The 25176-nt window shown below is 40.1% G+C and overlaps 1 long non-coding RNA gene across 3 annotated transcripts in view; it reads right to left on the bottom strand.

Moving 5' to 3' along the window:
• Positions 1 to 848: 848 nt before the first annotated feature.
• Positions 849 to 25176, bottom strand: part of LOC309623395 — a 40291-nt gene continuing 15963 nt past the window's right edge. For all 3 annotated transcript variants that reach the window (XR_014241350.1, XR_014241351.1, XR_014241352.1), the window contains exons 4-5: positions 4193 to 12040; positions 849 to 1861 (exon numbers count right to left, since the gene is read on the bottom strand). This is a non-coding gene — a long non-coding RNA (uncharacterized lncRNA). The remainder of the gene's footprint in view (positions 1862 to 4192; positions 12041 to 25176) is intronic.

Below are 25176 nucleotides of genomic sequence, written 5' to 3'. Positions count from 1 at the left end.
GGGGCAATAACGTCTTATATAATGTCCCCATCACCAGGGACCCACAAGCCACCCTTTATGTGACAAGTGACAGGGCAGTCAGAGGGAGAGAAGGAGACAGGAAGACAGCTGCCTGTGAGAGCGGCAGGTCAGGGTAAAGAGTGAAGAAAGGACCAGAGCTGCATTGACTGCAGGGTCCCAGAAAGGCCAGGGGACAAAGCCAATCGGAAACCCAACGGATGCACCACTGGGGGCTGAGGGAGACAGCCAGCTCCAAAGTCGTCTGGGATAGAAAAGGCCAACGTGAAACCTTCATGACCCAGGAAAGCTGGGGACCAGTCACAGCCGTTTCCATCGTCATTACTGTTATGTCCACAGCGGGGCAATCATGCAGTCTCCACAGCTGTACCCCTATGGAGGAGGCCAATTTACCTCACAAAGGTGCATTCATTTCACTGTTTCTGATGATACTGAGCACTTCCCTACAGGGGTATCCAAGTCCCTGTCAGATGTAACCTCTTCCAATAAGGTGGGGCTCTGCCACTTCTCAAGGGGGAGTTGGTTCTTTTTCCCACCTGGGCCTGTTTAGTGGCTCTTCTAACTATGGACTGATTTCTGGGTCTCTGGGTCAGTGTGCTGCTGAGGAGTTGACAATGGGCATTGTTGTATTCACAAGTCCCAGTACACTTTGTACGAGGGAAAAGGTATTAAGACTTCAGTGAAAGACATTAATTTAAAACGTTTCAGGGTAAAAACTAATACAAAATTAGTGGAGCATATAAATTTCAATCATCGACAGTAAAATTATTTACATGAAAATACACTAACAATGCAGAGAAAGATGAAAAATGAGATAAATATGGAAAAAATAAGATGTTAGACACAAACCCAAATTTATTAGTAATTACATTATATTATAGAGTAAATACACCAAGGGGGAAAAAAAGGATTTTAAGATTGCATTTCAAATACCTGGGCATCTTAAAACTCCATATAATATCTATATCAAAAGAGACATTTAAAAAGTAATGCTACAATGGTGTGGTGAATTGGGCGATTGGGATTGACATGTATACACTGATGTGTGTAAAACTGATGACTAATAGGAACCTGCAGTATAAAAAAACAAACAAACAAAAAAAAACAACTAATACTAAACTTTCTTTGGGTTATTTGTATGGAAATATGTTAATATAAATGTTTCAGACATTACATGAAATTTCTAAAAATCTTATATGTTCTGGTATAATGTTATAAGTCATAATTCTAGTTATTACTTTAAAATGTATATCTCAGAAATAACTAAATTTCCTTGTCAATTGCATTATTATGAACTTTCATCAAATCTTTGACCGTGGTCATTTAAAAAAAAAAGTAATGCTACAGTAAGATTAAGAAATTAAGGAAAAGGAAACTGATATAATTACTGATACACTTACTGTTGAGGCTCATTACGAAGTAGGACAGCAGGGATCCCTGTTCCCTCTTCTTGCCCCAAACATGGGCAAATGTCTGGGGAAGAGCTTTCATTACTGGATTCCAGATGCTTTTCTGTCTTTCCACCCAGCCTGGCCACTACTGTTCTGCCTCTTCCAGGAAGTCACGTCTCCATCACCAAAACAGTTGGATCTACAACTTGATTATTCCCTTCCTCCAAGGAAAGTTAGCCTGTTTGTACTGGTTCCCTTTGTCCCTGAGTCTCTCAGGGGTGACACAGAGGGCCCACGTGGAGTCTGCACATACATTGGGTTGTCTTACAGGAGAGGAATGCTGAGGTTGTGGAATTTATTTCAGTTTCTCTGAAGCAGGAACCAAGCCTGCTTGTTGTCTCAATGGGAGAGATGATCTCGTCTTTCCAAGCTCCTCACTGCATTTCTCAATTCTGAGGAAAAAAAGGGGTCAGGGACTTGTATTCACATGTACAACATGATGAGCAGAAGCAAGAGTGATGCACGGAGGAGGGTCTTCAATAAGCTGCTCCTGGTTGACATGTCAACTTGGCTTATGGAGAATGTTCACATGAAAATGACATCTGGTCAGCCACTGAAGAACAAGAGCTGGGATGAAGTCTGCTTCATGGATCTCAGTGAGCACTTGTTGATGACACTATCACTAGGAGTCGAAGCAGCAGAATGAGGCCAACCCGCATATAAACCTCTAACCTGACCCATGAGGTCTCAGACTCAGGCAACTGCATCAAATTCTGCTGGACCCATAGGTCTTATTTCAGAAAATCAGACTGCCATCCAGGGCTAATGTAATGCATCCATTACACTGCATTCAGGGCAGTTAAGACTAATCTGCTGATAATTCAGTGTCACTGGCAGTAATTAAAGAGGTCAACAGATAGGTCACAATATGCATACACAAAAAAGAACCACAACATGACACATTACTTCACACATACAAACATGTAAATGAAGGTTCACAGGTAATGCCAGTCCAGGCTTTGTTTTAAGCTTGATTTGGATTATCATTACAATGGTTTGATTAGCCTCAAGAAAGTGTCATCAAGAAAGTGTCATGCACCCTGATGGCCATACATGATGTAACCCAAGGCTGCTCGAACATAAGAACTGTGTAACTTTTTATCAGAGGCTGAAATGAGGTTTTTATTAGACAGAGTCCTAGGAAGGCAAGATGGGCAACATATTCGGGTTAACAAGTTCTGGCTAGCTGACACCTTGCATGATGTGGGGTGTGGGAAGCTTAAAACTGGGGAGGGTGCAGAGGTTAGGCATACCTGCTGGTAAATGCATCAGACTGGTAATGCAGTAGCTGGGTTCACTGGTGGCACATAAATGAGGGACTGGTTAGTTCTGGTGGCAATAATGGTGCGGTTGGTACACCTGTACCGAGGACGTTACTGACAGCTGGTAGACTTGAGCCAATAAAAAGTCCAGACAGATCCTGTTCAATTTCTGTAATTCCCAGTGGTGACAAAGATGGGGGAGTAACAGGACATCTGAACCTCCATAAACCCATCTTTAAGAGGAGTAATAGGTGTACTGGTCATTTGTCTGTCTCTGCACCCGAAGCCCACCTTCAGGAACTGCCAGTCACGGCATCAAGCAGCACATATTAACAGGAGCAGCCAGAGTCACATGAGTTTTTCACTTTTCAAGCACTTGGATGGGATGACAAACCCAGAGGGAGACCATGTCACCAACAGCAGAGGTTGCTTGACCCAGACACATGATATGATTGTTACCCATGGGTTTGGAGCTGGATATAGGGGTGAAACAGAACATTCATTGCTTTTACCCTCTTCCTGCAATGCCTGAGGTTGAATGCCTTCCACAGGTGTCAGGGTGTTGTTTTCCTGCAAAGGTCAGGAAATTGGGGTGTCTCACATCAGTAGATGAAATCTCACTTTTTCTCCATTCATCCCATGCTTAATCCTGACCCTGAAAGGATCAGGACTGTGAGAGGACAAGGCCATCTTTACAAAGATGTACTATATTCTCCACTTCGGCCATTGGGACTTGATGAGCACCATACACAGTCAAGCAGTCCCTGTCTTCACAACGTCTTAACCAGGTCCACCCAACAAGGAGAAACCAGGGGTCCAAAGAGGATTAACTGTGAATCCTGCAGGCCCACTTTTGGCCAGGCTGTGGCCTGTAAGATGTAGCAACTAGACTGGCCTGGCTTGACGATGAGGAGAAAGAAAGACGTACCACTGCCCAGGAAAGGTCAGGGCCAGATGACAAACGTTCAAAATAGATCTTTGGGACCAACCGGAACACTATCCTTTTACAGAAACCCTAAGATTTCAGACTCAGGGTAGTATTTCCCATATTTCCTACATTTCATTTCTCTTAATTGTGAATCACCCCATGTCCAATGGATGAATAACATTCCTTTTTCTTTTTTCTCTTTTTCTTTTGGCCACACTGCATGGGTTGCAGGATCTCAGTTCCCTGACCAGGGATCACATCTGGGCCCCGGCAGTGAAAGCTCTGAGTCCTAACCACCGAACTGCCAGGAAATTCCTGATGAGTAACATTCTAATGGAAAAAAAAAAGATGACTCTACAATATTTCTTACATCCATAATGTTCTTCTCCACAGTGTGATCTCAAGTCAACATCAAAGTATTCAGGAGAAGTACAGTTTTCCACAAATCTTACCTTAGTAGCGTTCCTCTGCATTGCAAGATCTCCCATATTTAAGGAATATATATTTCCCTGAGGAAACAGTAAAGTGCTTACCATGTTTCACAGTAGTATGGCTTCACTGTGAGCCCTAACAGGCTGGGTTGTGAGATGGATGACTTTCCCACATTCCTCATGCTTGAAGACCATCTCTCCAGTGTGCTCTTTTCACGTCAAGTGAATAAGGACTACTGAGGGCTTTCCTACATGCCTGACATTGATAGGACAAGGTGATTTCTTTCAAGACAAAAGGAATAGAGAGAATTAAAGGCTTTCCTACATATTATTCATTTATAGGATTTTTCTAGAGGGTAAGTTTTTCATGTATCTAAAAGGAATTGGAATAACTGAAGGATTTCTCATGTTGTTTACATCCTTAGGTTTTCTCCATTGTGAGTTTGTACATGTCTAGAAAGGCCTGCATTCCAAATGAAGGCTTTCCCACATTCCTCCTATTTGTAGGGTTTTATTCCAGTGTGAACGTGAATGTGAATTTTAAGGTCGGAGGAACTTCTAAAGGATTTTCCACATTCTTCACATGGGAAGGGCTTCTCTCCACTATGAGATTTTGCATGTTTCCTAAGTGGACTAGAACTAATGAAGGCCGTCTCACATTCCCTGTGTTTATACGGTGTTGCTGCAGTGTGAAGAAGAATGTATTTTTTAAAGTATGGGAATATCTATAGGACATTCCACATTCCTTACATATAAAGGGCTCCTCTCCAGTATGAGACTTTATATGCAAAGTAAGTTGAGAAGCTCTAATGAAGGCTTTCCCACATTCCTTACACATAAAGGGCCTCTCTCCAGTATGAGATTTTATATGCCTCATAAGCCAATAAGCACTAACAAAGTCTTTCCCATGTTCTTTACATTTATAGGGTTTCTCTCCAGTGTGGGTTCCCATGTGAATTTTAATGGATGTATGAATATTTACAGACTTTCCCACACTGCTTTCACCCATAACCTTTTTTTGCGGTGTGATTTCGTACACGTATACCACAGCTTGTGGAGTGAACAGAAGCTCTCGCATGTTCCTTCTGTTCACAGGGTTTTTCCCCATTCTGAGTTACCACTTGTGCCTGAAGGGAAAGCTGATTCACACAGGCTTCCTCACCATCACTACATTCCAAGGCTTTCTCTCCAATGCTGGTTTTCCTGTCCACAATATCTGGAGTCAGGATGATGGATTTTCCACACTGATTAAACACAGAATACTTCTCAACAGTAGAGGTTTTCTTCTGTGGAGTAAGGAAGCTTTTTCCATACTCATTATGCTCGTTAAGTGTTGCCTCCATTTTGAGTTCTCCAGTGTTCACTGAAGTCTTTCCTATGTTGCTCACAGTCATAGAGTTCCCATCCATTGTGGATTCTTGCCTGTGGATGGATAGATGAATGATGATGCAAAGATTGTTCAGACTCATTAATTGATCCTACTCATGTCAAACTTGAAACATCATTACAACGATGATGATGACTTTTACCATTTCTATTACATTCATACACCTCTGACCTGTTGGTTTCTTTCAAGCTAAATGATGGAATCCTTATGCCAGAATGATGTTCCATCTACTCCAACCTTCAAATAATCCTATACAGCTTCATGGACTGTTGTAAAATCTCAATGCCTAGTTATATATGTGGAAAGCAGGACTTCCAGGAACTCTGAAGGACTAAGTTTCAAGGTAGGTTCAGGATGTCCCCAAATTCATCATATTCAGAATACAGTAAGTCCCCTACATATAAATGAGTTCTGCTCCGAGAGCACATTCATAAGTCCAACAAAGTTAGCCTAGGTACCCAACTAACACAATCGGTTGTATAGTACTGTACTGTAATAGGCTTATAATACTTTTTACATAAATAATACATAAAAAACAAACACAAAAAATAAAACATTTTTAATCTTACAGTACAGTACCTTGAAAAGTACAGTAGTACAGTACAACAGCTGGCATACAGGGGCTGGCATCAAGTGAACAGGCAAGAAGAATTACTGACTGGAGGAGGGAGGGGAGGTGGGAGATGGTAGAGTTGAAGAATCATCAGCAATAGGAGATGGAGGGCAAGCTGCAATTTCACTCATGCCTGATGCTGATGGCACAGGTTCTGGTTCCTTGCTGGATTCAATTCTATCTATCCTCTTGAAAAAGTGATCCAGTGATGTCTGGGTAAATAGCTCTTTTTCCCTCATCATAGATGACATAGTAGCACTGGACTGCATTCTGCACAGCTGCAGCAGCCTTCGTGTACCATTCTACATTCGGGTCCTGTGCCTCAAAATCTAACAGTGCCTCCACAAATAAGAAAATCCCCTTGCCATTTCCTGCATGGTGAATCTCTTCAGTCCTTCAGTTACTTCTTCTTCCTCTTGTCTCTCTTCAACCTTTCTCTGGGCCTCCAATTCCATCATTAGTCTTCATTAGTAAACTCCTCATGTTGCATAGCAAGGAGTTCAATAAAGTTGTCCTCTTGCACATCTAGCTCCAGATTCTTCCTGAGGGTCACTAAGTTGCTGAAGACCTCTTTGGGCTACTCATCACCTTCTCAAATCCATGAAAATCATGAACAAACTTCAGGCAAAGGTTCTTCCAAACCCCATTCATGGTGATGGCCATAACCTCATTCCAAGCAAAGTCAATGATTTTTATGGCCTTGTAGATGTTACAGTCCTTCCAAAATTATCACACGATTGTTCCTGATTGTCACTTGCCTTTACTGCCTGACAAAAAGTGTGATATAAATAACATTTCTTGAAAGTCACTTTAACTCCCTGGTCCATAGGTTGGATGAGCGATGTAGTATTCAGTGGCAGATGCACTACTGTGACGTTGGGATGAAAGCCGTCCATGAATCAGGGGTGGCACAGAGCACTGTCAAGCAGCAAAAGAATGTTAAATGGGGCATCCTTCTCCAAGCAGTATTTCTCTACCTCCGGGATAAAGTGGTGGAGAAACCAGTCCTGGAAAATGGCCTGTGTAACACAAGCTTTGGGGTTACTCTTCCACACAACAGAAAGAAAGCCCTTGGCTATGTTTTTAAGGGCTCTTGGGTTCTCTGAATGATAAACTAAGAGAGGCTTCAGCTTCATATCCCTGGAAGCACTGCCACCAAACAAGAGTTAGCTTACCTTTTTGGGTTTTTTAATACATTTATTTATTTATTTATTTATTTATTTATTTTTGGCTGCATTGGGTCTTCATTGCTGCGCACGAGCTTTCTCTAGTTGCAGCGAGTGGGGGCTACTCTTCATTGCGGTGTGCGGGCATATCATCGCAGTGGCTTCTCTTGTTGCGGAGCACAGGCCCTAGGCGTGTGGGCTCAGTAGTTGTGGCTCACGGGGTTAGTTGCTCTGCGGCATGTGGGATCTTCCCGGACCAGGGATCGAACCCATGTCCCCTGCATTGGCAGGTGGCTTCTTAACCACTGCACCACCAGGGAAGTCCTAGCCTACCTTTTGCTGCTTTCTAGCCTGGCATCAACTTTTCCTCCTTACTGATGTAACTTCAGTCTGGCATCCTCTTCCAGTACCGTCCTGTCTCATCCACATTAAAAACCTGCTCAGGGGACTTCCCTGGTGCGAAGAATCATGGCCCTCTGATTCTTCACCATGTTACTTCTTCAAGTCTTCATAAAGGCTTTTAGCTTTCTCTTGAATCAGCATTAAGCTGAGCAGGACTCAACGCTGATGCTGATCCTGCATCCACACCCTGAGAAGTTTCTCCATCTCCTCCATCACTTTTCCACATTTCTTCGATATTATTGTTGACATCATTGGCACAGCAGACTTCACATGATCCATGATCTTGTCCTTGTTCTTTAGAATCATGCCAATGGTTGAATGATTCATGTTGTAAGAACGAGTGACATCTACCATCTTTTCACCTCGCTCCGCTCTCTCAGTTATTTTCACTTTTATGTTTCCATTGTTAACACTTGGCACTTCTTAGAAGTACCAGCTATATCACCACTGCTTTTATGCTTCCTTCCAGACATCCTGGGCTTGAAATAAAGATACTGTACTACTGTACTCTATACAGTACTGTACAGTACACAAAAGCACAACCACTTATAGAGGATGCACGCATATGACAATATATGCCAGACACGTGAACTAACTTACGTGATTGGACATGCGAACGCACTTTCGCATCTTTGAAAGTTCACAACTTGAAGGTTCATATGTAGGGGACTTACTGTATTCAGAATATCTCGCCAGAGACATGGCTCTCCCCTGGGAGAATGCCACTTATCACAAACATCTATCACCTGTGCTCATGCCATAACTAATAAAATTCCCATTCTTTTCTAAATGTGGAAAAATGATATGATGTTTCAAACTTACCAGTGTTACTGTTACCATCCCAACAGATGTTTTCCCCCCCAGAATATCCTGCTGAATTGTTGAGTCTTTGATTTTAAGTTGCATTTCCCATAAAAAAAAAGAATAACAAATATAAGAGTTTCCAGAAACAAAGAGTACGTTGAAGAAGTTAAAAATAATATCGTTTTTATTTACTTCCAAATTAAAGATACTAAAAAAAAACACATAACAGATTTGAGGAGTTTGGGTTTGCCAAATGTTTAAGAATGCTAGGCATGCAGAGTCAAAATACAGTAGCGAATTTAAAAGATATGATGGGGAAAAAAGACTAAATATTATCAGTAAAGGAAAGGAGGAATGTTTGGAAAAATAGCATACATAAAAATGATAAACTTAAAAAAAGAAACAGAACAAGCCATTTTGTGAACTCAGAGGAAATTTTGAGTAAATGTGAAGTAAGTACGTATGACAATTTGAATATATCCTAAAACATCAGAGACCAATGACCTCAGCCTGCTGAGAGAAAGCACATCTTGAAATGTTTCTTTTTTTTTTTTTTACCATCTTTATTGGAGTATAATTGCTTTACAATGGTGTGTTAGTTTCTGCTTTATAACAAAGTGAATCAGTTATACATATACATATGTCCCCATATCTCTTCCCTCTTGCATCTCCCTCCCTCCCACCCTCCCTATCCCACCCCTCTAGGTGGTCACAAAGCACCGAGCTGATCTCCCTGTGCTATGCGGCTGCTTCCCACTAGCTATCTATTTTATGTTTGGTAGTGTATATATGTCCATGCCACTCTCTCACTTTGTCACAGCTTCCCCTTCCCCTTCCCCATATCCTCAAGTCCATTCTCTAGTAAGTATGCATCTTTATTCCCGTCTTGCCCCTAGGTTCTTCATGACCATTCTTTTTTTTTTTTTTTTAGATTCCATATCTGTGTGTTAGCATACGGTATTTGTTTTTCTCTTTCTGACTTACTTCACTATGTATGACAGACTCTAACTCCATCCACCTCACTACAAATAACTCAGTTTCGTTCCTTTTTATGGCTGAGATATTCCATTGTATATATGTGCCACATCTTCTTTATCCATTCATCCAATGATGGACACTTAGGTTGCTTCCATGTCCTGGCTATTGTAAATAGAGCTGCAATGAACATTTTGGTACATGACTCTTTTTGAATTATGGTTTTCTCAGGGTATACGCCCAGTAGTGGGATTGCTGGGTCATATGGTAGTTCTATTTTTAGTTTTTTAAGGAAAGTCAATACTGTTCTCCATAGTGGCTGTATCAATTTACATTCCCACCAACAGTGCAAGAGGGTTCCCTTTTCTCCACACCCTCTCCAGCATTTATTGTTTGTAGATTCTTTGATGATGGCCATTCTGACTGGTGTGAGATGATATCTCATTGTAGTTTTGATTTGCATTTCTCTAATGATTAATGATGTTGAGCATTCTTTCATGTGTCTGTTAGCAATCTGTATATCTTCTATGGAGAAATGTCTATTTAGGTCTTCTGCCCATTTTTGGATTGGGTTGTTTGTTTTTTTTTAATATTAGGCTGCATGAGCTGCTTGTAAATTTTGGAGATTAATCCTTTGTCAGTTGCTTCATTTGCAAATATTTTCTCCCATTCTGAGGGTTGTCTTTTCGTAACACTTCATGTTTCCTTATTATAATTCCAAAGACACAGAAATTTTCATTGACCAGGGAATCACTCACCTTGGAGGACTCCTATTCTCTCCACTGTCCTCAAATCTTCTTGTTCCAACCAAGAGATCAGAGAGAGTTTGAACAATTGATACCCTGCTCATGAGCAAAGATATATTAATGGAAAAAGATCCTGCAAAATATGAGAAACTGTCCAATGAATCAGGTCCTATATTTCCAAAAAAGTGGTAAAATTATTTCAGAAGAGATAAAAATGAAAATTCACCTCTTTCTGTTCTCCAAAAAGATAGTTTCTCTCTGGCCCCTGAAGCCCATGTTCAGATTGCTATAGACAATTACAAAGCTTAAGACTTTTTTGAAATGGGAAATGAAGTAAGCGCAAAAAGAGATGTTTGGCTCAATAACAAAAAAACAAACAACCCAATCCAAAAATGGGCAGAAGACCTAAATAGACATTTCTCCAAAGAAGATATACAGATTGCCAACAGACACATGAAAGAATGCTCAACATCATTAATCATTAGAGAAATGCAAATCAAAACTACAATGAGATATCATCTCACACCGGTCAGAATGGCCATCATCAAAAAATCTAGAAACAATAAATGCTGGAGAGGATGTGGAGAAAAGGGAACCCTCTTGCACTGTTGGTGGGAATGTAAATTGATACAGCCACTATGGAGAACAGTATGGAGGTTCCTTAAAAGACTAAAAATAGAACTACCATACGACCCAGCAATCCCACTACTGGGCATATACCCTGAGAAAACCATAATTCAAAAAGAGTCATGTACCAAAATGTTCATTGCAGCTCTATTTACAATAGCCAGGACATGGAAGCAACCTAAGTGTCCATCATTGGATGAATGGATAAAGAAGATGTGGCACATATATACAATGGAATATTACTCAGCCATAAAAAGAAATGAAATGGAGGTATTTGTAGTGAGGTGGATGGAGTTAGAGTCTGTCATACAGAGTGAAGTAAGTCAGAAAGAGAAAAACAAATACAGTATGCTAACACATATATATGGAATCTAAGGGGAAAAGAAAAGGTCATGAAGAACCTAGTGGCAAGACGGGAATAAAGACACAGACCTACTAGAGAATGGACTTGAGGATATGGGGAGGGGGAGGGGTAAGATGTGACAGGGTGAGAGAGTGGCATGGACATATATACACTACCAAATGTAAAATAGATAGCTAGTGGGAAGCAGCCGCATAGCACAGGGAGATCAGCTCGGTGCTTTGTGACCACCTAGAGGGGTGGGATAGGGAGGGTGGGAGGGAGGGAGATGCAAGAGGGAAGAGATATGGGAACATATGTATATGTATAACTGATTCACTTTGTTATAAAGCAGAAACTAACACACCATTGTAAAGCAATTATACTCCAATAAAGATGTTTAAAAAAAAAAAAAAAGAGATGTTCGTTCACATGGGGAAATCAATACACCAGCGACTGTCAACATCTCCTATCCAAGAGAATCAAGTCCAGTGTTTATTACAACATAGATGACTGGGCCCCAAGGCCAGAGTTTGATTCAATAAGTGGAGAAAGAGAAGGCACATTTCTAAGACTGATGGTGATGCTGCTAGTCCTAGAACCACATTTTTACACAAGCCACCCAAATTGAAAACCATTCATGTAGAGACCAGTGTCTGTTACTTTCCACTGTATTCAGATTTAACATCACCCACCATGCAACACAGAAGGTGCATCATATACATCTGTTCCCTAAGAGGCTACAAGAATGGTGGCAGCTGTACCTGCTGTGGTCAGGTTCCTGTAGTTCTCCAGCATCACATCTCTGTAAGCTTTCTCTGAAAGGGGTCCAGTACAGTCCACTCTTCCTGGGTGAAGTCCACAGCTACATCAGCGAAGGTCACTGAATCCTAAACCATCACACACATACTAGCTTTAGTAAGGTAAGACCTCCACCAATGTTCAGTGGGGAATGGAGACCGGTGACCCATGGCAACAGAGGGATTCAAGGTCTCTCATCACCTCCCCCAGGACACACTGGTCATAGGTTCTCTTCTATCTACACTCACTCATGATTGATATCCTTCAGCTACAGTTCTAAAGGAACATGTAACACATGAACTTATCTCAATAGAATGAGCCTAAAAGCAGTTTATTTCCTTCTTGCAGCACAGACCTAAGCCAATTGGAGACACTTCTAAATGCTGATGAATGAATACATTCTTTGAGAAATGCAGTCATCTTCCTTACTATGTAAGAACACCAAGCAAAATTAAAAATATGCAGTCACCATCATGAGAGGCAATATTAGGAGGTAATTACTGAAATACTGAGATTATTCAGGGTAATCTGTCACCAGTAGGAGCCTCCAGTTTCAGAGGGAATTCATCAGGGATTCAGTCTTGCAATGACTTTATTTCTTTAAGAAGCTCTGGACACAGGTCTACCAAAACAAAATGTGTCCATCTGGTGGACTGCATCCACCAGACTGCAGTAGGTCATTTTGTAGAAGAATAGACTTTCTTCTTACCCACACTGTCTCCTTAACTGAGAACAATTTCTCAAACACTCAGCCATCATCCTTTCTGCCTCTATCTTTTCCTCAGAAATGCAGAAACGATCCTTAGAAAGAACACCTAGAAGAAAAGAAAGGAGGCATGAGCACCCAGAGATAATCATAATTCTCTCAGCCACTGCCTGGAAGTCATTCCACTCTAGCTCGAAATTCCCGAATATCCCTGCACACTCAAGAAATCTCACATAAATACACACTACTGTTGTGAAAAGCCAGAGTAGCCCTGTCTCACCTGCAGCCAGAAAAGGGGGTGGTGAGCCAAGCTGCACATCAGGAAGCAAGTAATGGGTTCATTTCACATGAAGGGAAGGAAAAGGATGCCATTACAGCCTGTTTCTCCATATGCCAGCCCCTGCTTATGCGGGCTCCGGGAAGCATGCCCCAATCACCGCCTCAGGGGTTCCCGCTCCCCAGCCACTAGTGGGTTGCCCGCTCACAGAGGTGAGGCTGAAACCACAGCTGAGCCCCAGGGACTGTGCGACTTGGGAAGCAGGGATGAAATCTCTCCCCTTGGCAGCATGAGCTGCAGATTTACACCTCCACCACCGGCTTTGTAAATTCAGTGTCTGCAGGACATCCGAGTGTACAAGTGCTCCTGCAGCTGGGACAGGACTGGCCTTAGAAGCTGTGGGCTTTGTGGACACGTGCACGCAGGGGCTGGGCCAAGCCAGGGTCTGAGCTGTCTCCATAGCTCCCACAGTAGGTCCAGGTGCATGACTATTGCAGTCCTGGGACCTGACTTCAGTGGATCTGTGCTGGTGGCCTTGTGAAAACAATGCCTGAGGGACACCAGGGCTAACTGCCAGCATTCCCAAGGTTGACACGGGGCTGAGGGCAGTGCCAACAACAGTGTACTTTGTGAGCCCGCACAACAGATGACAGGTGACACAACAGAGCACACTCACCAGAGAACACCTCTGGCAGAGGTATATTCAGTGGCTTCTCTCCCAGTGGGAGGGCTCCAATCCCATCTACCTCACACCGCAGATCAGAAATGTAACTCAGAAATGGATCTAGGGGTTTCTATTCAACAACTAGGGAATAGGCCCCTGACATGGCAGTGACAACCACAGAGCAAAGAGGAGGCCCCACTCAATATCCAGTGCAGGCTCTGGTCACCACAACACCAGTTACTCCTCCTATCAAAGGGATAATGGCCAGCATACACTGAGGAAAGAGGCAGCAGGCATCCACACTGAAAACAGCTCTCACACCAAAAAAATATTAAACCCACACAGGCTATACAGGGATGCCACCACATAAAAATAGCCCTCCAAGACCACAGTAAATAATTGTTTCTCCTAAACTCATAGATCAAGAAAAATATAAGTGAAATGAAGCAGAGGAACCACTCTCAATTAAAAGATCAAGAGAATTCCCCTGAAAGAACAAACAATGCAACAGACCTCTTCAGTCTAACAGACACTGAGTTCAAAAAGGAGATAAAATATTGAAGGAATTGAGGACTATTGATAGAAATGCAGATTATTGTAAAAAGGAACTAGAAACTATAAGCAGGAGCCAAGAAAAATTAGAAAATTCATTCACCAAGACGAAAGCTGAGCTAAAGACAATGAATAAGCAGAATGAATAATGCAGAAGAATGAATAAGTGATCTGGAAGATAAAATAATGGAAATCTCCCAATCAGAACAGCCAGCAGAAAGCCAAATGAAAACACTATAAGAGAACTATGGCATAATATAAAGCATGCCAATCTATGCACAATAGGGATCCCACAAGGAGAAGAAAGAAGAAAAGGGGATTGAAAATGTATTTGAAGAAATTATGGCTGAAAAGTTCCCAAACCTAAAGGAAATAGATATCTATGCACAGGAAGAACAAAGAGTCCCAAACAAGATAAACCCAAACAGACCCACACCAAGACATATTATAATAAAAAATGGCAAAAGTTAAAGAGAGGATTGTAAAGGCAGCAAAAGAAAAACAAAGAGTTAATTACAAGAGAATCCCCATAAGGATATCAGCTGATTTCTCTACAGAAACGTTGCAGGCCAGAAGGGAGTGGAAAGATATATTCAAAGTCCAGAAAGGGAAAAATCTGCAACCTAGGATACTCTACCCAGCAAGATTATCACTTAGAATAGGAGGAGAGATAAAGAATTCCCCAGACAAGCAAAAACTAAACAAGTACAGCAATACTAAATCTATCCTAAAGGAAATATTTAAAGGTCTTCTCTAAATGGAAAAGAAGTAAGAATCTATAGGAAAGAGAAAATCAAAATTGGAAAGTAAATCACTTAAATAAGCCAGTACACAGATTAAAAAAAAAAATCAAAAACTTTATGTGAAAGCGATGATACCCACAATGAACAGCAAAGGATAAACATGAAGATGTAAAAGAGGGCATCAAAATCATAAAATGTAGGGGAGGAGAATAAGAAAATGTAGATTTTTTTTTCTAGAATGTTGGAGCCTATATGATTACCTGTCTAAGGCAAGTAGATATAGGAAAGTGTTAACATACTTGAAAAGCAGGGTAACCATGAATCAAAAATATACAATAGATTCACACACACAAAAAAATAACATAAGCATAATACAAAAGAAAATCATCAAACCACAAAAGGAAAAGAAAAAGAAAAAGGAACAAAGAAGAAATATAAAATCAATAAGAAAACAATGTTTAAAATGGCAATAAATACATACCTATCAATAATTACATTTAATGTCAATGGACTAAATGCTCCAATCAAAAGACACAGAGTGGCAGATTGGATTAAAAAAAAAAAAAACAAGAGCCTACAATATGCTGCCTACAAGAGACCCACTTTAGGGCAAAGTATACACATAGATTGAAAGTGAGGGGATGGAAAAAGATATTTCATGCAAACAGAAATGACAAGAAAGTGAGGGTCACAATACTCATATCAGACAAAATACACTTTAAAACAAAGGCTATAAAGAAAGATAAAGAACACTATCCAATGATAAAAGGATTGACACAAGGAGAGGATATTACACTCGTCAATGAATATGGGAGCACTCAAATACATAAACAAATACTAACAGACATAAAGGGAGAAATTGATGGGAGTATAATAATAATAGGAGAGTTTAACACCCCACTCGCATCAATGGACAGATCTTCAAGACGGAAAATCAGTAAGACAACAGAGATCCTAAATGATACGAAAGAACAGTTAGACTTAAATGATATTTTCAGGACATTACGTCCAAAAAAGACAGAATACACATTCTTTTCAAGTGTACATGGAACATTCTCTAGGATTGACCACATACTAGGGCAGAAAACAAGCCTCAACAAATTTAAGAGTATAGAAATTATTTCAAGAATCTTTTTTGACCACAGTGACACGAACCTAGAAATCAACCACAGAAGAAGAAGCAAGAAGAAATCAATTATATGGAGACTAAACAACATGCTACTAAAAAACCAATGGGTCAATGATGAAATCAAAGAAGAAATTTAAAAATACCTTGAGGCAAATGACAATGAAAACACCATACAATATCTATGGGATGCAGCAAAAGCAGTTCTTAGAGGTAAGTTCACAGTGATACAGACCTTCTTTAAGAAACAAGAAAAATCTCAAATAAACAACCTAAGCCACCACCTAAAAGAATTAGAAAAAGAAGAAAAAACAAAACCTAAAGTTAGCAGAAGGAAGGAGATAATAAAGATCAGAGAAGAAATAAATAAAATACAGATTAAAAAACAATAGAAAAAAATTAATAAAACTAAGAGCTGGTTCTTTGAAAAGGTAAACAAAATTGACAAACCTCTGGCCAAGCTCACCAAGAAGAAAAGAGAGAAGACACAAATAAACAAAATAAAAATGAAAGAGAAATCACAACTGATATCACAGAAATACAAAAAAAAAAAGAATACTATGAACAATTATATGCCAACAGATTTGACAACCTAGAAGAAATGGACAACTTTCTAGAAACATACAGCCCACCAAAACTGAATCAAGAAGAAATACATAACTTGAAGAGACCAATCACTAGAAGTGAAGTAGAATCTGTAATTTAAAAACAAACAAACAAACAAACAAAACTCTCTACAAACAAAAGTCCAGGGCCAGATGGCTTCACAAGAGAATTCTACTAAACACAGAAGAATTTATACTGATCCTTCTCAAACTCTTCCAAAAGACTGAAGACAAAGGAACACTCCCAAAGACATTCTATGAAGCCACCATCACCCTGATACCAAAACCAGACAAAGACAATACCCAAAAAGAAAATTACAGGCCAATATCTTTTATACTGATGCAAAAATTCTCAACAAAATATTAGCAAACTGAATCCAACAACACATAAAAAAGACCATATACCTTGACCAAGTCAGATTCATCCCAGGGTCACAAGGATGGTTTAACATACACAAATCAATCAACGTGATACACCACATCAACAAAAGACAGAAACCACATGATCATCTCAATAGATGAAGAAAAAACATTCAATAAAATTCAACATCCATTCATGACAAAAACTCTTACTAAAGTGGGTATAGAGGGAACATATCTCAACATAATAAAAGCTTTTTATGACAAACCCACAGCCAATATAATAAAAGCTGAAAGCCTTCCCAGTAAAATGTGAAACAAGACAAGGATACCCACTCTCACCACTTCTCTTCAACATGGTATTGGAAGTCCTAGCCACAGCAATCAGACAGGAGAAAGAGATAAAAGGTATGCAAATTGGTAGGGAAGAGGTAAAATTGTCATTTATATGCAGATGACATGATACTATATATAGAAAACCCTAAAGACTCCACACAAAAACTACTAGAATTGATAAATGAATTCAGCAAGGTAGCAGGATACAAGATTAACATACAGAAATCAGTAGCATTTCTTTATGTTAACAATGAAATATCAGAAAGGGAATGTAAGCAAACAATCCCTTTTAAAATCACATCCAAAAAAAATACTTAGGAATAAACCTCACCAAGGAGGTGAAAGACTTACATGCTGAGAACTAAAAAAACATTAATAAAGCATATAGAAGATGCTTCAAAGAAATGGAAAGATATCCCATGCTCTTGGATTGGAAGAATTAATATTGTTTAAATGGCCATACTACCCAAAGCAATACAGATTTAATGTAATCCCTATCAAATTGCCCATGACATTTTTCACAGAACTAGATCAAATAATCCTAAAATTTATATGGAACCATAAAAGACCCAGAATTGCCAAAGCAAACCTGAGAAAAAAGAACAAAGCAGAAAGCATAACCCTCCCAGACTTCAGACAAAACTAAAAGCTACAGTAATCAAAACAGCATGGTATTGGCACAAAAACAGACAAACGGATCAATGGAGCAGAATAAAGAGCCAAGAAATAAACCTACACACCTTTGACAAAGGAGGCAAGAATATACAATGAGGAAAAGATAGTCTACTCAGCAAGTGGTGTTGGAAAGGTTGGACAGAAGCGTGTAAAATCAATGAAGTTAGAACACACCCTCACACCATACACAAAAATAACCTCAAAATGGCTTAAAGACTTAAATATAAGACATGACACCATAAAACTCCTAGAAGAGAACACAGGCAAAACATTTTCTGACATAAATATTACCAATGTTTTCTTAGGTCAGTTTCCCAAAGCAATAGAAATAAAAGCAAAAATAAACAAACAGGACCTAATCAAACTTATAAGCTTTTGCACAGCAAAGGAAACTATAAACAAAATGAAAAGACAACCTATGGACTGGGAGAAATTATTTGCAAATGATGCAACCAACAAGTGCTTAATTTCCAAAATATGCAAACAGCTCATACAACTCAATAACAAAAAACAAACAACCCAATCGAAAAATGGGCAGAAGACCTAAATAGACATTTCTCCAAAGTAGACATACAGATGGCCAACAGGCACATGAAAAGATGCTCATCATCACTAATTATTAGAGAAATGCAAATCAAAACAACATGAGGTACCACTTCACACCTGTCAGAATGGCCATCATTATAAAGTCTACAAATAATAAATGTTGGAGAGGGCGTGGAGAAAAGGGAACCCTCTTACACTGTTGGTGGGAATGTAATTTGGTGCAGCCATTATGGAAAATAGTATGGAGGTTCCTCAAAAACTAAAAATAGAGTTGCCATATGATCCAGCAATCCCACTCCTGGGTATATATCCAGACAAACTATAATTCAAAAAGATACATGCACCGCTTTGTTTGTAGCAGCACTATTTACAATAGCCAAGACATGGAAACAACCTAAATGTCCATTGACAGATGAATGGATAAAGAAGATATGGTATATACATACAATGGAATATTACTCAGCCATAAAAATAATGTCATTTGCAGCAAAGTAAGTCAGAAAGAGAAAGACACATACTATATGATATCACTTATCTGTGGAATCTAAAATACAACACAAAGGAACATATCTACAAAAAAAAAAAACAGAGAGAACAGACTTGTGGTTGCCAAGGGGGGAAGGGGGGTGGGGGAGGGAAGGATTGAGAGTTTGGGATTACCAGATGCAAACTAGTAGGATGTATGAACAACAAGGTCCTACGCACAGGGAATTATATTCAATATCCTGTGATAAACCATAACGGAAAAGTATATGGAGAAAGTGTGTGTGTGTGTGTGTGTGTGTATATATATATATATATATATATATATATATACACACACACACACACACACATACATATGTAACTGAGTCACTTTGCTGTACAGGAGAAATTAACATTGTAGATCAACTATACTTCAATAAATTTTTTTAAAAACTGAAGTGGATAGGATATTCTTTTTGAAAACAAGTGTCTTGAAGTTAAAACTAAAATTTGTTACACTTAAAAGGAAATCTTAACCAGAGCCAAGCAACTGTCATCACTACTATTAAATATTTGTTGATTCCACTGTTCCTCTTCCCTGTTATTAGATACTGGATACTACATAATTTTCATGTTTTAGGTGTGATGGATTCTCCACCAAGAAACTTAGAGGTATCCATTATTTCTGATAATGAACCATAATAAAATGGATAAATTTTTTTAAAAAACTAAAATTTGTTCCTTATGTTTCTCCATAATAAATTTTAGATATATTTTTTTTAAAGTTGATCAGAAACTACAAAATGGCACAAGATCTATGGAAGGGAGTTTGTAATAGCCAACAAAAGTAAATGTATACTTGCCTTTGACCTAGAAAAACACCCTAGAAACTTATTTACTGCAGGTTATTAACAGATACTAAAACAATTGCTAGGGGGAAAAAGATTCTGAGTATCAAAATATCACCCCACATATGATGCTTTTATTCTTATGGAAAAGTCTATTTTTAAAATAGAGAGCTCTGGTGATTACTATCTTAAGCAAGTAATCAAACTTAGCACACTAACCAAGGGATGTCATAAGTTTATATCTTCCCAATGAAATGCAACTTGATGTACACAACATCACCTTCAAAATATTTTGAAATGACCTTTTGAAGCTTATACACCAGGTGGTGGCACACTTTGGTCACAGGCATGTTTTTGTAAATAGTTTCTTGGGATCACAGCTATGCCCATTTGTTTCCTTAGGTCTTTGGCTGTTCTCCCACTACAAAGGCAGAGCTGAGTGATTCCATACCTTACAGCCCACAAAGCATCAAGAACTTACTATCTGGACCTGTTCATACCAAAAGCTTGCCAACTTCTCCTCTGAACCCATTTACTAACTGACAGGAAATACAAGACATGAAGGAAAGCTTAAACATACTGTGAAAATAGAAGCAGGAATATCAAAATGTGTGACTTTCTAAAAGAATGCATGTGACTCTTCAAAGAGTCAATATAATGAATATAATAGACAAACAACAGCAAGTGATCTAAGTTAAAACAGACTAAAAGGCATAAACAATTATCATATATAAACCCTGATTGGGTTGTAGATCCCAAAACTACCCAAAACATATTTTGGAACAACGTGGAGAAGTTAACCTTTTAGAGTAGATATTAGAAGACATTGTTATTTTTACTTTCCTTGTATGAAATAATGATATTATGATTTTACTAGGATAATACCCATATCTTTAGGAGAAGCATTACCAAGTTCTTAAAAGTCAAGTAGCATGTATACAATTTATTTTCAACTTACGCTCAAACACCTCACTATACAATGTATTCATAAATCTATGAGAGAACAAATCTGCACAATGCTAAAAATAAGTGAATCTACTACAACAAACATTCATTGTACTGGATGTTAACATTTTCTTGAGGTTTACGATTTTACCAAAAAAAAAAAAAAAGTGGGTAAAAAACACACTTAGTCCGAACTACACTCCTACTAGGACGAGAAGAAGACAACAACAGAAGTAGACAGCTAGCCCAAGATACTGGGCCTGACTCGTATGATCATTTATAATGTTTTCTTGACTTCTTGAACCACTGCATATGAATCAAATGTTTTTCTATCATGGGCATGATCCTATGCTAGTTTTAAAAATCAATCCAGTTGTTGGGTTTGTGACCAATTATCTGTGTCTAGTACTTCTGGATTACCTTGGTGGATTTCTCCACTCCAAGGCTCTAATTGGTTGGCCCTTAGGAAATATATTCTAAAAGAAAGAAATTATAGTCCTGTTCAAGCCACTATTGGTATACTAGGTGGGATCCTCTCACCTAGCCAATTAATAATACCTGCTCTGACCCTGGCCATAAAAATGAATTTTCCTCTAAAGTTACTCAAGCTCAGTTAGAGCAACAAGCAAAATTTCAGCCAAGGAATAAAACCTCCCACAATTATGGTATGGATTTATGTGGTTAACACCAGGCTATGGTCATTTAAGTTTTAAGACCCACCTTTATCTTGGGAACAATTAAATGATACTAAGGATAACCAGCCTAGTAACAGTAGGAAGTTGGGCTGGGAGCCTTATGGACAGTACCAATACATAATTTCCCTGAAAGATAAGGATTGGTACAGAACAGACTACGTCAGATGACCTGGGAATATACTGGGCCACACCTAATGGAAGTTCTTGGCTTAATTCTTACTTATGACTTTAATAATACTGCTAGCTATGTTATTTGTATTTTGCCTGTTTAACAAGATTATTGTTTCTTGTATTTCCAAATGTGTGACTGAGCCTCCAACAAAAATAATGATGACTAGGCAACTTGAAGCAGTTGATCAAGTATATAATTCTGTATGGGATCAATGATTGTAATAGTGTAACTCTAGATATGGGAAGATGCAATAAGAGGGATTTTTTTTTCTTGGAACAGACTAGTAAGATAGGTGGTCCAGAGACCTTTGGCTATTGTTAATAAGACCTAGTCCAGTAATAGCACATTGAGTGGCCTATCAGCAAAATCTTTGCCAAACTTAGGAATGAGCCTTCCTAGCACCGTGGGACAAAATGGTCATGAAATGCCTCCCAAAGCATGGTCGAATTTATGACCATGAGGGGGCCCTGTCAACTACAAATTGGCACTTGCCACCTACCTCTACAAGGATTAAATCATGAACTGCTGCAGCTGCTGACTTTCAACACCCCCTGAAAGGCATTCAGGGTGGAGAGCAGAAATGAGGCACTCTGTGCTCTGGGAAAAACTGGCAGAACAGGTCTTTAGATAGTTAGATATTTTCAGGAACCGATTTTATGAGCCCAGTTCTTGTATCTCCTCATATCTAGAAAAGCACTAAAATCTTTCATGGTGACTCTGCTCCTCGTGACTACCAGTAACCTTCACAAGACTAGCAGAAACCTTCTGCAAAATATTTGTGCTTGAAAAAAAAAAATATGTGCTTGATTGCATGTACTCCCCCTATACCAAAATCACATATATACTAACCTTCCCCCCCTACCTCTCTGGAGCAGTTTCTCAGAGCTATCTGAGATGCTGTCTCTCGGGCCCCAAATAAAACTTAACTCACAACTCTCACATTGTGCATTTTTTTTAAGTTAGCACATGTACAATGCTAAAAATAAGTGAATCTACTACGAAGAACATTCATTGTACTGGATGTTCACATTTTCTTGAGGTTTAAGGTTTTACCAAAAAAAAAAAAAAAGTGGGGAAAAAACACGCTTAGTCCGAACACCCTGTTTATGGTCCCTCATTCTGGAACTAGTATCATAAAGCCTCCACCACATCTCCTGGAGGCCCGTTTTCACTCTGTGGGCATGTACAGCCCCAGGAAGCTCAGATGACGAGAAGACTAAGTACTCTTGCTTTTTATTAGAAGAAAGATCTGTGATCTACATCCGTTTACATTTATATACAGAAATATGCACACCCTTGACACCTGAGAAAGTATTTTATCTACCTCTATGTAATATTCAAAAATAAAGAACACGGGAAGACAAACCCAAATTCTCAGATGAAACATTCTTTTTTCATACAAAAAGAACCGGCCCTTTAAACCAACTTTCCCTAATACTCAGAGCAACACGGCAGGATCGCCAGGTTCGTGACACCCGGAGGAGGTGGGAGCTGAAGCTGACTGTTGACCGGAACAGCGGAAATTCTTTTCTTCGGGGAGGAAAGTCACAAAAAACAGAGTGGAGGCTTTCGAATAGGGAAGCACAGTGAATGACAACACGCCGCAGAAGCGCCCTTACCGCACGTCCCACCGGCTAAACGCGGTGGCTCAGGTTCCGAAGGACGCAAGCGGAGGGACCAGGTCTTTCTAAGGCAGCGCCGTGGTGGCCTAGTCCAAACCTGTCCTTTATCGCCCTCCTCGCATCCCAGAGCTCTCCCTTGACGCGAGCCTCACAAAGGACACGCTGAATCACACGACGACTAGAGCGACTTGCTCCACCAGAAACTGGGCCACGAGGCAGAAGACCGCCACCGACCAGCGACGCTACTTCCGCTTCCTGCCTCGGCCGTAGGGGGCGGGGCCCCGGGACTCTGGCTGCCAATCAAGTTCAACCATTGCTGGCAGGGAATTGTAGTTGGTGCTGGAGGTCTTGAAGTTGGCTCAGCCTGGGTTCTGGAAGCAGAAACAGGCCCAACGAGCCAAACTTAGGCTAGAACTAGGCCTGTGGGCGGGGCTGTGAGGAGAGGGCGGTCCCATACCCGGAAGTGGTGTTGGTGCAGGAGGAGGCCCAGTGCTGGCTTAGGAATCAGAAAGGAGAGGTTGGGGGTGGATACTCACCCACCAGGTCACTCCTCAAAAGCTTATCTACCTGCCTGTCCTCAACATCCTGGAGCCTTTAGAATGAGTCTCCCATATTAATAAGCCTGCCAATCCATGAGATAGGCTATCTATGAAACTGAGCGGGAGGGCCCGCGGCATGGAGGTCTCTTTTTTTTGTCCCCCATTTCTTGTAGGCAAGACTCCAGACTCTATGATCTTCCCAAGAGCAGATTCAAACAGTTGCCAATCAAGGGAGGAGCAGCCAAGAAACCACCTGAGGCAAGATTAAAGGGACCAGAGAAGCTCATCAAGATTGGGAGACTACCTGAGTCCCTGCACACATCCTAATCTTGTCAGCAACCCGACCCTTGGGAAGTATTGTTATAAAACTCGTTATCAAATCCTCCTGGGAGGGGACACATAGTTTTTCGAGGCAGGAGCCACTGTGTCCCCCTTTGCCTGGCAAAGCAATAAAACTATCCTTTTCTATTGATACTTCACCCAAAACGCCTATCTCTGAGATTTGATTCGGTAGCTCTGTACAGAGAAGCTGAGCTTTCAGCATTATCTCCATTCAATCAATCCTTTATTTAACCTTTATTTCCCCTTATTTTTTTAAATTTATATTGGACACCGTGCTAAACTCTAATCATTGATTTCTTTGTGTATTCAAAGTAGTGACATTTTTCTGTTACCTATGTGTTTTTCTTCCTTGAGTATTTATTCTGTTTTTTATTTTTCCCATGGCAGATACTCCAAGATGAAGAAAATAGCAGGAGAAGTATAGGAGAGGCTGAACCCTGCACAAATAAAAGATAAAGACCGTGCTTGTAGGCAGCATTAAGTTAACTTCTCCCATATTTCTCATTCTCAAGGTCAAGGAGACCTTCCCAACTGTACATGTGCAGAAAGTCTCCTTGGAGGTCAAAAAGCGAGTGATGTCAACCTATCCATAGGCCTCTTCACTGGAATCCATCTCAGCTAAGAGATGCCCTCGCACACATGGGAGGGCCCTAAGATAAACCAAATACGGGCTCAGAACCAGGCAAAGCAAGATGATTGGCCAAAGGAAACTCAGAAGAAATGCTCCATATACGTGATTCAAACCACCATGAGGGCACGACTCTCTGAGTCCGCCCATGTGTCTATCCACACGTACTCTTTTTCCTCCTAATAAACACTTTACTTCTTTCACTACTCTTTGTCTCTTCGTGGAAATTTATTTCTACAAAGCTGATGGGCTAGGGCCTTATCACTGGCCATTGGTCTAGCGGCTCGGATTCAGTGCTCTCACTGCCACAGCCTGACCTCAATCTCTGGCCAGGGAACCAAAACTCCTGCTTCAAGCCGCTGCAGGCAGAGGCCATCTG

Source organism: Balaenoptera borealis (assembly GCF_965194805.1).
Source record: "Balaenoptera borealis genome assembly, chromosome: 2".
Classification (NCBI taxonomy): domain Eukaryota; kingdom Metazoa; phylum Chordata; class Mammalia; order Artiodactyla; family Balaenopteridae; genus Balaenoptera; species Balaenoptera borealis.
Note: the sequence above shows the minus strand (reverse complement) of the source record. Positions and strands in the feature narration are given on the sequence as shown.